The sequence below is a fragment of the Elephantulus edwardii genome, unplaced genomic scaffold (genome assembly GCF_000299155.1).
Source record: "Elephantulus edwardii isolate Elephantulus edwardi_28Jun2011 unplaced genomic scaffold, EleEdw1.0 scaffold00003, whole genome shotgun sequence".
In the NCBI taxonomy this organism is placed as follows: domain Eukaryota; kingdom Metazoa; phylum Chordata; class Mammalia; order Macroscelidea; family Macroscelididae; genus Elephantulus; species Elephantulus edwardii.
The window spans coordinates 4,674,689-4,687,606 of NW_006399753.1; positions in this window are offsets into that span (position 1 = coordinate 4,674,689).

The following is a 12,918-nucleotide window of genomic DNA, read 5'->3' on the forward strand; positions in this document are numbered from 1 at the left end:
AGAACGCCCTGCCCGAGATGTTTCCTGGAGAGTCTGGACTAGTGGGTGTATATAAATCCCAAATACCGATGTTGTCTGACTGTTCCAAATGAATGTCATTAACCTCTGCTGTCTGTATTCTATGTCCAGTGTTTTGTTTTTTTTAATAACACTGGGAGTTAGATCAAAGGCAGTATGTTCTGTAGCACTTTCTGTGGTGGTGGGACCATTCAAATGTTTCCAGTTAGTCACTAATCATGTGTGGCTATTGAATATTTGAAATATTGCTGATGCTTCATTTCACATTTGAAGTTTCAGTTACTTCCTTGAAATTTAATAACCGTCCAGGACCCTATTCGACAGTGTGGGTCTCACTGCTGCGGTCACTGCTGTTGCATTAGTTACTACTCACGGCAACCCCATGAAAACGGAACGAAACCTTCCCCAACTCTGTGCCGTCCTCATGGTCACTGTTGGGCTTACACCCATTATTGAAGTCTCTCTGCCAATCCATCTCACTGAGGGGCTTCTCTGTGGTTGACCCTGTGCTTTCTCAAACATGTTGTCCTTCTCCAGGGACTGACCACTACTGAGCACATGACCAAACTCTGTGAGAGGTAACAGCCCCTTCTGAGTTCTGAGGAGCCAGGTTTGTTCTTGGTGCAGTCCGTGGTACACAGTCGGTACTCTCCATCGGCACCACAGATCAAACACCCGTTCTCTGATCTTTCTTGTTCATTGTCCAACTTTCACACGCATAGGAATCGGTGAAGATACCCTGGCAAGAGGCTAGTTACATTGCAGCCTTTAGATTGGTATCTGTGCTCTACAGCACTTTAAAAATAGCCTTGGGAGCAAATTCGTCTAATGCGATCTTCAGATTACACATTACAGCAGGAACATGCTTGTTTTATAATTTTGAGGTGTTTAGCTCTGCTCTTTGGTGAATCCTAGGGCTAGCTTAGAGTAGGCAGCAGGATCTATTTGGTGACTCAAAGACCAGTTCCTTGACTGTTTCTGAAGATTTTTAATGGAAGCCTAAATGGAGTCTTCAAATCAGTGTTGAAATGTTTAATGGTCTAAGTTTTACCTGGAGTTTTCCTTTTGGGTGAAGGGATGAAGTATTGTTGAACATGCCAGGGAGAATATTTATCTCCAGCTTTAGGTCTTGAGATCAACTTCTCTGAAATCCACTTTTTCACACCATCATAATCTGTCTTCATGGACTCAGAACCAGCATTTCCTTTGATGACACAATTTTATGATCCTGAATCATTAAAGTAGAGATTATGTAAATTTGCTGCATCATATTTAACATAAGAAAGAAGAAAAACTAATAACCAAAGTTGAGGTAAAAATTACATTGTCCTCTCCTTAATGAGACAGAAAGTAAATTAAACAGAACCACCAGCCTTATATATTTAACTCAGAGCTTAGAAAACAAAGATTTCCCATACGCTATTCTCATTATATTTTCTCTCTCTCTCTCTCTCACACACACACACACGCACACACATTAATTTGTATTTGGCTCTCATTCTGTAAGACACAGCATCATGGTTTTGGTGCATGGTGTTGTGTTTTTTGGATTTTTTTTTTCCAATTGTATCTGCCAGCTATTAATTCTTCAAACACGTGTGACCTTGGGTTAAGGCTTCTGGGTGCCTGTCAAGTCTAGTTCAAGCCATAGTGACCCAATATCAGAGTAAAACTCCCTAGAGGGGTCTCTAGGGTGTACACTTTCGGAGGAGACTTGGTGGCACAGTGGCTGAAGCACTCACATGCTCACGGAGTGGTTCCCCTGCTCTTGCCTCCCTGCAGGGCTGTGACAACCTGCTTCTGTAAACATTTACTGCTTTCAAAACCCTCTGGAGCAGAGCTTTCCTCTCTCCTCCAGGGTTGCTAAGGAATTAGAGTCAACTCAGTAACAGTGAGGTTAAGATCTTTATTGTTTAGTGAATACTAATTGGTTATTAGGGAGCTCTGGTGGCCTAGTGATAAGAAGCTGCACTGCAATCTGGAGGTAGGAGGTTCAAATCCACCAGGTGCACTAAGGGAGAAGGAAGGGCAGTCTCCTTCCATGTGGTTTACTGGAAACCTGCTACAGGCTCAGCTATGAGCTGGTTCTGACTTGAAGGCACACAACAAAAGCATTGCTCAATAGTTATGGGAAAATAAGCATTTCTAGTAGCAAAATAGTTAAAATTCTTGATTGATAATGGGAAATCTGGTGATCTAAAACCCTGCTGGCTTAGTGGTAAGGAATTGTACTGCCAGTCCCAAGACATGCAGTTCGAATATGCCAGTTGCTTTGCAGGAGAAAGATGGTTTCCTCTTGTGTCATTTGCTGCCTCTGAAAACCCACTGGAACATCTGTCAGCTATGGGCTGCTTCTGACTCCATGGTACACAACAACAACAACAACAACAATAACAAGTAGCTGTGTGGGGTAAAGGTGTGGCAGTCTGATTCCATCACCGTCACAGTGTTGGAAGCCCTCACTTCTCCCTGCCGTGGAGCCAATGCTAACGTACAGCAACCTTCTGTTTGGTTTCTGAGGCTCTAGCTCTTTGTGGAGGGCACTGCCCATCTTTCTCCCCCGGAGCCCCCAATGGGTCCACACCACTGCCAGTGCTCTGGCTTTGGGCTGGCAGTGCAGTGGGTGAGGGGCTCTTCCACCAGAGCTCTGGAAACCCCTTGGGACAGTTACACTGTGCCACATCACATGGGCACCCTGTGGGCGAGAAGTGACACGATGGCAATGGGTGTTGGGTCTTTATGGAAGGAAGATGCCTGGTCTTTCTAGCCTGGAGTCACTGGATGGGTTAGAACCGCCAGACTTACAGTTAGCATCCAAGAACTTAACCAAACTCCTGTCTAGTCAGCGCCTGTGATAGAGGGTGCCAAGCTCCAGCTCCTCCTCCAGCAGGTGTCTCACCTCGTGGGCATCATGGAGGTGCCCCTGCTGTGACTTCTCTCCATCATCACCGCCTGCCCTCATCACCCCTTCTCATCTTCCCGTTCTCCTGTCCCATGGCCGTTTCTGGTTTCCTCTGCAGCCTCACTTCATGCACAGTATGAACTGACCTAGTTCTTGCTCCTGACCGAGATTCTGACCCACTCTCTTAACTGGGTCATGGGCAGCTCTCTCACTTGTATTTCCCTGTCTTCACTTCAGCCCCAGATAAGAGACACCATGGGCAGGCACAGGTCAGCCTCCACTGTGGCTAGCACAGACATTACCTACCTCCTGACCCCTTCCAGGCCCTCTGAATATGGGCAAGGCCTGGAACGGATCCAGCTAAAGGGGGAAAAACAACCAGAAAATAAAACAGCAAAAAAGTACATTGCTGTCATGTTGATGGTGACTCACAAAGTTCATGTGAGTTAGCAGAACGGCTGCATTGACTTTTCTCAGCTGTAATTTTTTTGGAGGGGCTCTGGTGGCCTCCTTGTTAGGGAGAAGACACCCCAAAAGTGAATGTTCGAATCCACCAGCTGCTTTGTGGGAAGAAGATGGACAGACAGTCTCCTCCCATGCAACTTACAGCCTCTGAAAACCTGCTGGAGGGTCAGCTCGGGCTTGGTCTGACTTCATGGTGACCAGCTTTCATTTTTTTGTCTTTATGGAGTCAATGTCACTGGATGGGTTTGAACTACCAGCCCTTAATAGACCCCTAACAGCCTTGCAGGTCAGAGTAGAACTCTCTCTATGGCTTCTGTGACCCCGTATAAAAGAGCTCCTGTGTGCTGTGTAGTATTCCATTGTGTGAATGTACCACAACTTCTCAACCCGTTCATCTGTGTTTGGACATCTGGGCTGGTCTTGCGATGGTAAATAACGCTGCCATGATCATTGGGTTACAAGCCTCCGTTTGTGCCTCAGTTTTCATTTTCTTGGTATGTATTCCAAGCAATGGAATAGCTGGATCACAAACTGCCTTCCAGAATGGTTGTACCATTTTACAATCCCACCAACAATGTATGGAGTTCCTATCTCTTTACATTCTCTCCAAAATGTGCTGCTTTCCTCTCTGCTAAAATTTGCCACTGCTACTGGGGTGAGATGGTACCTCATTGTGGTTTTGATTTGCATCTCTCTTATTGCCTGTGATTTGAGCATTTCTTCATGTGTTTGTTGGCTATCCAAATGTCCTCTGTGAAAAGTCTTTCCATGACTTTGACCATTTTGTAATTGGATTATCAGTCTTTTTCTCCTAAAGGTCCGGTAGTGTTCTTTAAACTTTTGATATGAGACATTTGTCTGAAATGATATTGCCAAATGTTTTTTCCCAGTTGGTAGGTTTTCTTTTCACCAAATTGGAAAAAAGGTTATGATATGCGCAGGGATTTAATCTTTAGTAGGCCCCATTCACCACTTTTGTCCTCTCCAGATTCTGGATGTATTTGGCAGCCTCTTTATACCATAGCAGATCTACTGTCCATTCTTTGCAGGTAACTTTGGGTGGACCCCAACTGTCAAGCTTTCCCATAGCAGCTATGAGTGTGAACTGCTCACACACCCAGGGACCTCTCTCTCTCCCCAACACTTTGCCTGCGCCCCAGTCGAGACTGATTTGGGGAGCCTGTGCATGAGTGTGGGTTCCTCTTCCTGCTCTCAAGCTGACATTTTTGTCTCTTAAAACTGCAGCCTTTAATTTTCTTAATTACAAAATTGCCCAGAAGCCTGTGATCCCAGTTGTGGCTGTTTTGTCATTAATTGTTCTTTAAACAATGCACACAGTCAGAGGGAGGGACCCCCAATCTTGGAGTGTGTTCTTCTGCCTTGTCCTGTGGTCCAATGAAGTCGGGTGCCCCGCTCCAGGGGAGCCATGTCTGTCATAGGAGCTGCCACACGGGTTGGGTAGGAAGAGGTAGTCCAGGCGCTCGGTGCAGCATTGCCGCAGGGTGTCTGGTGCACTTCCTATCCAGAGGCCCCCGTGCTGGCTCGTTTCCTCTGAGTTCTGGGCGGCTGGCCCACTGCCTTCCAGCCCGAGGAGGACTCCTGACAGGGAGATGGCACAGCATTCCACTCTGGGTTTTTCCATCTCGGAGCTCACTGCGGCTTCTCCAGAGCTCTTGTTGGCCTTCTGTCCTCCCCCTTTGACCTCATGCTGAATTCGGAAGTTAAGTCTTGCATTTATTGCAGGTTGAAAGGGGGTCCTGGGTGCTGACTGGGCTGTTGCTCTGCACACAGGGTGCTGCCCTTCCTGTTGGCGTCATGTGCCCTGGTGGGGTACGGGGGTGATGGGTGGGTTTAGGCGGCTCTTCCCTGGGAAAGGGTGTGCTTTGGTGAACCCTCCTGGAGGCCAGAGGGACCTTAACCATCTAAGGAAGAGTGAGCCCCTCCCTTGTGCCTCAGAGTCTCCTTGCACATCCTCCTGGTTGACCATTGCACAAGGATGTTTTCTCCATCGCACTAACGAAGCCTTAGAATTCCAGGACACCATCCAGCGTCCTCTGCTTCCCTGCCCCCCCGCCCGCCCCTTAAAAAGATGGTGGTAGATTGGGGAAAGTTTACAGAGCGAATTAGCTTCCCATTCCATTTAGACAGAGTTTGTTATATAACAGGATTGCGGGCCCACCTTATCCCGAGCCCTTCATTAGTTTCCTGTTTCCATTTCTCCTTTTTCTCTTTCCCCTCCTGTCCCTCTGAGCTTTGTTTGGGGGCAAATGCTGTGCTTTTTGGTCTTTGTGTGGGTAATTGTTCTAAGGAGTACATCACTTATGTTTGTTATTGGTCACTTTTCAGGCCTGTTGTTTGGCTGAAAGTTGATCTCTGGGGTAGATTCAATTCCAGCTTGAAAAGGTGTCTAAGAGCCGTAGTCCCGGGGTCCCACACTCATTCCCTTCTTGTTTGTTAATCTTGTTCTCCCGTTTTTCTCCTCCCCCCCCCCCTCATTCTGTCCAGGACCTTCTGTGGACTGTGTAAGAGCAGGGAGGGTGATACCTGGGGGCGATCTCAATTTCCTGGGCTCACCATAGTGCAGACTGCTCTGTGGGATCCATTCTTCCTTTGGGTGAATTGTTCCCTTGAGTTGGTGATTGTTTGCACTCTTCTTTGCTCCAGACAGGCAGAGACCAGGAGTTACAGCTACTCCTTTCTTCACAGCCCTTGTCTGGTGGAGCCTGGTGCGTGGGTCTGATGGTTAATACCTGGTGAGTGAATAAGCAGAGATGAGTCTTTAATCTCTCTCAGCCTCCTGAGATGGCACTGGGAAGTGATGTCCTGAGTTGACCCCATCCAAACACATCCCACACCTTCCTTTCATTCAGTGTCTCAGCCTTTATCCTTCTTTGTGCTGCTTGCTGGTCCTCACCAGAGGGATGACCTCTGACCCTTCCTTTTCTGCTAATGGAAATGCACCATGAGGGTGCAGTATCACCCGGCTTCCCCCCCCCCCCCCATTTGCAGACCTGGGCACTCCCAGGAGCAGGCTTGAAGCCCACAGCTGGGTGATTGTTTCCAGCAGGGATGGGACTAACTGACTGTCCTTAGAGAACCCTGGGGCCCTAATCCCCACCCACTCGGATCCTTGAAAGCACTTGGATAGAACTACTCCACCAGATAGGAACACGTTCTGCAGAACAACAGAAACAAAACATAAATACAAAGAATAATGGCACGAAATGGGTTGTTGCTGAGTCCCTTTGTGGATGCTAAAGTAGAGATCAGTGGAGATGAACATAAAGCCTTGAAGCTATTGCTTATGGCGGTGCATGTAACACGCTCGGCTGCTAACGGGAAGGCTGGTGGTTCCAGTCCATTCAACACTCTTACACAGCATGTACAGCACGATACACATGGGGTCAGCATGAGGTGCCTCAAGTGCATGGCCACAGGGTTGGGTTTCCATGGATATAGAGTCCCCAACACCAAAGATCCTGTACAAACATGACAAAGCGTGGGCTTCTGAATCCACACCCCTTTCCCGGCTCCCCAAGTTGACCAGGAGCCAAAGGAAGAGGGAGAGCGATGCTCACTGCTCAGAGTCTGTGCTGAATGATGGCAGAGGTACAGGAGAAGCACCAGGTGGTGGGACATCCAGAGATGCAGGAAGATGGTGGGACTCAGGCTATTTCACCTTCTACAGACTCCAGACACATCTTCTGGATTCTCATTGTTATAATTCTCATTGTTAGAGAACTTGAGGATGGTACTTCCAAACCAGTTTTCACATTTGCAAAAGCACCATGGGAGGAAAGGATCTAATAAACCTGGAAAAGGTATTGATGGGGACCTGGGTACCAGACTGCAGAGGCCAAGACATTGTGACTCCCAGGGTCTCCGTGTCAGAAGTTGAAAAAGCCACTTCAGTAGATTCCCGGGTCTACACCTGGCCCGCCAGCAGCAAGGTCCCCCTGAGTCTGTGCATAGTGTATTGGTCACGGATGCTGCAGTGGCCATCTCTTAAAGGACTAAGAGGGTCTTGAGAGGCACAGCTGGTGCTGATGCAGCGCTTGTGTTGGGGAGAGAGGCCTCCTCTCATTCTGTTCCCTTCCAGGAGAGCCCCTCTGAGCCTCAGCTCCTTGAAGTTCCTACTTCAAATCCCGATAGACAGTTCCCACCCTCGGCAGTGCCCTGGAGTCATGTAACCAGAATGCCTACACTCTGAGACCTCAGGGTTTCTTGTCCCCTTGTCCAGCTTAAAACAAATGGGCTGGAGGATGTGTAGTAAAATTCTCTTAGAAGGTCCAGAAGAACAGCTTGGCCCTGTCGTGACTCATGAGATATAGTGTCCACTTCGACTGTCTGCCCCTGGGGTTTAGTGGGCATTGAGTGCCCACTCTGAGTGCATACTGCACCTGGCAAACAGCTGTATGACTGCGTGAATATGGAGAAACGTTCTCACCCCACCAGGGCCTCCTCAAGACATATGTGATTCACTAATTGTTTCAAAATCCATATTACCTATAAAATATTTTCAATTTTGTTCCAAATGTTTTCCACTTCTGAACATACTTGGTTTCAACAAAAATTCATAGCATATCTTTCAAAAAATTAAAAAAAACCTTGGTTTCCTTGTAAGGGTTAACAACTTTAGAACCTGGGCTTAATCAAGACTGCTGACCTTGGTCTGTGACCTTGTCTATTTACTTTGCATCTTTTTGCCTCAGATTCTTGAGCTTGTAAGTAAAGAAAAGGGTAGAACTTCCTTTGTAAGCTTGTTGTGAGGTGGAGCTGGCTTACTGTGTGTAAAAGCACTTTGAGTGGGGCTAGGTTCATAGTATTGATGAGAGTTCCTGGGTGGTCCTACACTGCTAACATGCCTGGCTGTTAACTGGAAGGTTGAAAGTTGAAGTTGACCTGGTCAGGTGCCTCAGAAGAAAGGCCTGCAGCTGTATTTTTAAAAGTTCAGTCATTGAAGACTCTGCAGCACAGCTCGACTCTGACTCACATGGGCTTGTGGTGACTACACGTTGACTCAATGACAACTGGCATTCATGACTTTTGTCCTGTTTCCCCCTGAAATTTACACACTTGTCACCAGCAGAGAACACTTGGAGTTTTCATTTGCTGTCTCCCTGATTCTCCACAGCCATTGTAGAAGGCAGATGTCGTTGTTGTTGTTGGTAGCTGTCAAGTTACTTCAGACTTGTGGTGACCCCGTGCACAACAGGAGGAAACACCAGATGCTGCTGGGTCCTCTGCCATCTTCACAATCATTGCTGTGTTCTTTGTCAGAGCCGCTGGACCTGTCCATTGTGTTGAGGGCCTTCTGCATTTTTGCTGACATCACACTCTGTTATACATAATTCCCTTCTTCAGAGATGGTACCTGAGAAGTACCTCCATAGTACATGTCTAAAGTAGATAAAATGAAGTACTGAATTCCTTTACTCTAAGGAGCATTCTAAGATAGATATTTTTCCATCCTTCTGGAAGCCCATGATATAGGAAATACTCTTCACTAACACCGTCATTCAAATGTATTGATTCTTCTCTGGTCTTTTCTACTCACTGTTGAGCTATTACACACACATGAGGTGATAGAAAATGCTTTCGCCCAAAAGTGCCTTTTTGGCCAAAGAGGGCAGATGCATCTTAAATTCTGTAGACATGGAAACTGAGACACAAGGGAAATTATTTGTTCAGAGAGATGCCCTGAGCAAACAGTAGATCCAGGAGTAGAAGGGTCTAGGGACTGGCTTTGGGACCCTTGAAGGTGATAGATAACCTGGTACCCATAATCTGAGGTGGCTAAAATTACCAGGTCCAAAAAATTACCCAGGAGGAAGGATAAAACACACTCAAACCTGGAAGAGGAAGGGGGAAATGGGCAGAGTAAGGGTTCTAAGTCACGTCAAATGGAGATTGTGAACTCAACATGGCAGCGCCTCCTGACTATTTAACCCAAAAGCCATTCATTCATGGTCTTCTCCAGCTTACTGTGTAGTTAGAATAATCATGGTGATGTAGTTTTATCAATGAATTAGGAGAATAAGTATTCTGGTAGGCTTCTGGGAAGATTTTGTTGCTGAGAGTGACTGAGGCTGCACTCTCTTCCTCCAGCTTGGAACACAGACACGGGTTAGAGCTGGAGCAGGAGTACTACGTTCAAGGGCAGTGAATGAGTAGCTAGTGAGAGCAAAGACACTTCATCTGGAAGACAGGGAGTTGATGCCTTTTCGTAAGCAGGACAAAGAGTGTCAGGGTTTGGCCACTTAGAGGCATATTGAGCAAGTAAGAATTGAAGCCACAATTAGTCCGGTATTTTGTTTCATAGAACTGAACTTCCTCTTGTTCTCATTTGTAAAAATAAGAGAATACAATCAAACATCCGAAAAGGATGATTTCACTGCTACAATGTTTGATCATGAGAAACTACTGAGAAAAGATTTGAACAACAGTGTGACGTGATGTTAAAGACTTAACTAGGAGTATCGTTTGAACATGGATTCAGACACCAAGCTTGGCAACCTTGGACTTATCCCAAGCCAGCAGTCTGCAGCCTGTCCTGCCTACCTTGGGCTCATCAGCCTGGACAGAGGCTGTCTTGAGGTCTGTCCCATGGAAGTGCTGCCTTTCTCTGGTACATGAGCCATCTCCTTGAGATAACCTCTCTCCCTCCCTCTCCCTCTCCCTCTCTTTCTTTCCTGCAGAACCTAGTCTAAACCAGTTTCCTTACACACACCTCATTTCATACCCGTGAGATCCCTATGAAATTTGTAGAGGTACTCTAACAAAGTTCATGCTTCCGAAATCTGAGCAAGTCATCTAGGATCTCATAGTTCTGCCCCCACTCTCCAAGCCATACTCATACTGGACTGATTTGGGTTTTGTTGTTGTTTTTGTTTTTCTCAGGGAGCAGGGTGCCTACATTTTGGGGAACACAGACTCAACATAAAACAAATGTTGGACTACATGGCATGCAGTAAACCCAAACAAGCCAAACGGGCCCATGTCATGGAACTGAGTTCTAACTTTATAGGCTTCATAAAGAAAGAAATCATATAACAATCCTATCTATGGTTGTTGTAAGAACAGACTTGAGGGTGCCCTGATGGCCATCTCCTGTGTGAGTCGTAGCCTCTGAAAACCCATTGGAAGGCCAGCTACAAGTCCATTCCAACTCGATGGCCTATAACAACAACACAGCAAATACTTGAGAGCAGCATATGTTTTACCATGTTGAGGACCTTTATACAGTTTCTTACACGAAACTGGCTTTCTTAATCCTCATGAGAAGTCTATGAAAGGAGTAGGATTACCTTCTATAGAAAAAGCAAATATCAAACTTAAAAAGTCTGAGGACTCAGGTTTGCTGGATCCTCCTTACCAGACTATATAAAACTCTTAATAAGGTTTCTTTTCAGTTTTTATTATAGAATAATATATTATATATATAGCCTAAAATGTCTTAAATGTAATATTTCTTAAGTGAATACTAACAGCAAACTTAATTTTGTAAAATCTTCATACATTGAGTTACAATTTCAGTAACAGAGAAAATCTTTAAAAATGTTCCCCTCTTTTTTCTTAATTGTTGTTGTTGTTATGTGCTGTCGAGTCGTTTACGACTCATAGTGACCCTATGTACAACAGCCCTAAACCGTGCTCTATCCTGTGCCAATCTCGTTGCCTCTGACACACCCATCCAGATTACCCCAGTCACTGAATCAATCCACCTCATAGAGGGTCTTCCCCTCCTGCGCTGTCCCTCTACTCTACCCAGCATGATGTCCCTCTCTAAAGACCTGTCTCTCCTTACAACATGTCCAAAGTATGTCAGGCGAAGCCCCAGAATCCTTGCCTCCAAGGAGCAGCCTGGTTTAACCCTCTCTATGATGAATCTGTTTTCTCGGCAGTCCATGGTACATTCAATAATATGGAGTGTTGTATGTTGAGCTGTTAACCTAAAGGTTGACACTTCAAATACACCAGCTTCTCTTAGGGAGAAAGATTACTATCTCCTATTTTAAAAATTGACATCCTTAGAGCCTGGTGGAGGTCAGCATAGGCTGTAACTGCCTCAATGGCAATTTTGAGGTTTCTCTATTACTTCATTGTCACACAGATCTGCCTTCTTCTGAAGGCTGTGACCACAGCTACACTTTCCCTGTTTCTTTCCCACACCACCATGCATCAAAAAGCAATACTTTTGTGACTGATATATTTTGCTCAACGTAATGTACTCTAGGGTCATCCATTTTGTGTAATATTTCATTAATTCCTTGTTTTTCAATGCATCATAGTATTCCATTGTGTGACTACACCACAGCTTCTCTATCCATTCGTTTGTTGATGGGCACTTGGGTTGTATCCAAATCTTTGCTATTGTGAACAAAGCAACAGTAAACATGAGTGTATATATATCTGCTTGGGTGGCAGTTCTGGTTTCTTTAGGGTATATTCCCAGTAGTAGAATTACTGGGTCAAATGATATTTCTATTTCCACCATAAAGTGCCATACTGCCTTCCATAGTGGTTACACCATTTTGCACTTCCACCAATAGGGAATAAGGGTTCCAGTTTCTCCACAACCTCAGCAGCATTTGGTGTTTGCTGCTACTGCATAATGTCACTGTTATAAAACAGTACTAACATTGGGTTTGGGGGAAGCTAAGAAAAGAGGGGATAAATATTGTACACAGCATTGAAACAGATGAGTGAGAGAACTGTTTAAAAGGGGTATATGATTAGGTATTATTTGCATGACAAGAGTCCAGAATAAGAGCTGCATAGTAAAGTGGACTTGTGGGGGAGGTGTATTGTATAACAATGAAAACAAATTTTTTTTTTCCTTTTCAAAGAGAAAAGTGAAGTGGGGTAGAAGGGTGTGCAGGGAGGAAAATGTACAACAATGAACAAATGGAAATCCAAGTTCTCTATAATCTTTCATTAAAATATCAATAAAAAAAAGAAACACAACACTTTTGCCACCCCATTCCATCCACGGCTTGGGGAGAATTGCTTATGGCCTCCCACCCAGAGCAGCATGACTCATCTGGTCATCACTCTGCCGAGGACACAGATTTAATGATGAGCCGATGATGTCCCCTCAGGAACCTCAGAGATATGACGGCCAGTTGAGCCAAAGCCACCAAACCCCTTATCAGAATAGACTCTGATTCACAGTGACCCTGTATATGGGACAGAGCAGAGCTTCCTCATAGGTATCCAGGGCTGTACGGGTGGAGGGACAGTGCAGGAGAGGAAGACCCTGGATGAGATGGATTGCTACAGTAATTGCGGCAATGGGGCAGGGGTGTTAGAGTCAATGAGACTGGCTCGGGACAGGCAGGCTTCAGAGCTGCTGTGCAGAGGGTCACTATGAGTAGTAGGCAACTCGATGGCACGTAACGCTGCTGCCACCACTACCACCCCCACCATCTGCTCCACCTCCAACACCACCACCTCCACCTCCACCAACACCACCACCTCCATCTCCACACCACCACCACCACCTCCACCACTACCTCCACCTCCACCACCACC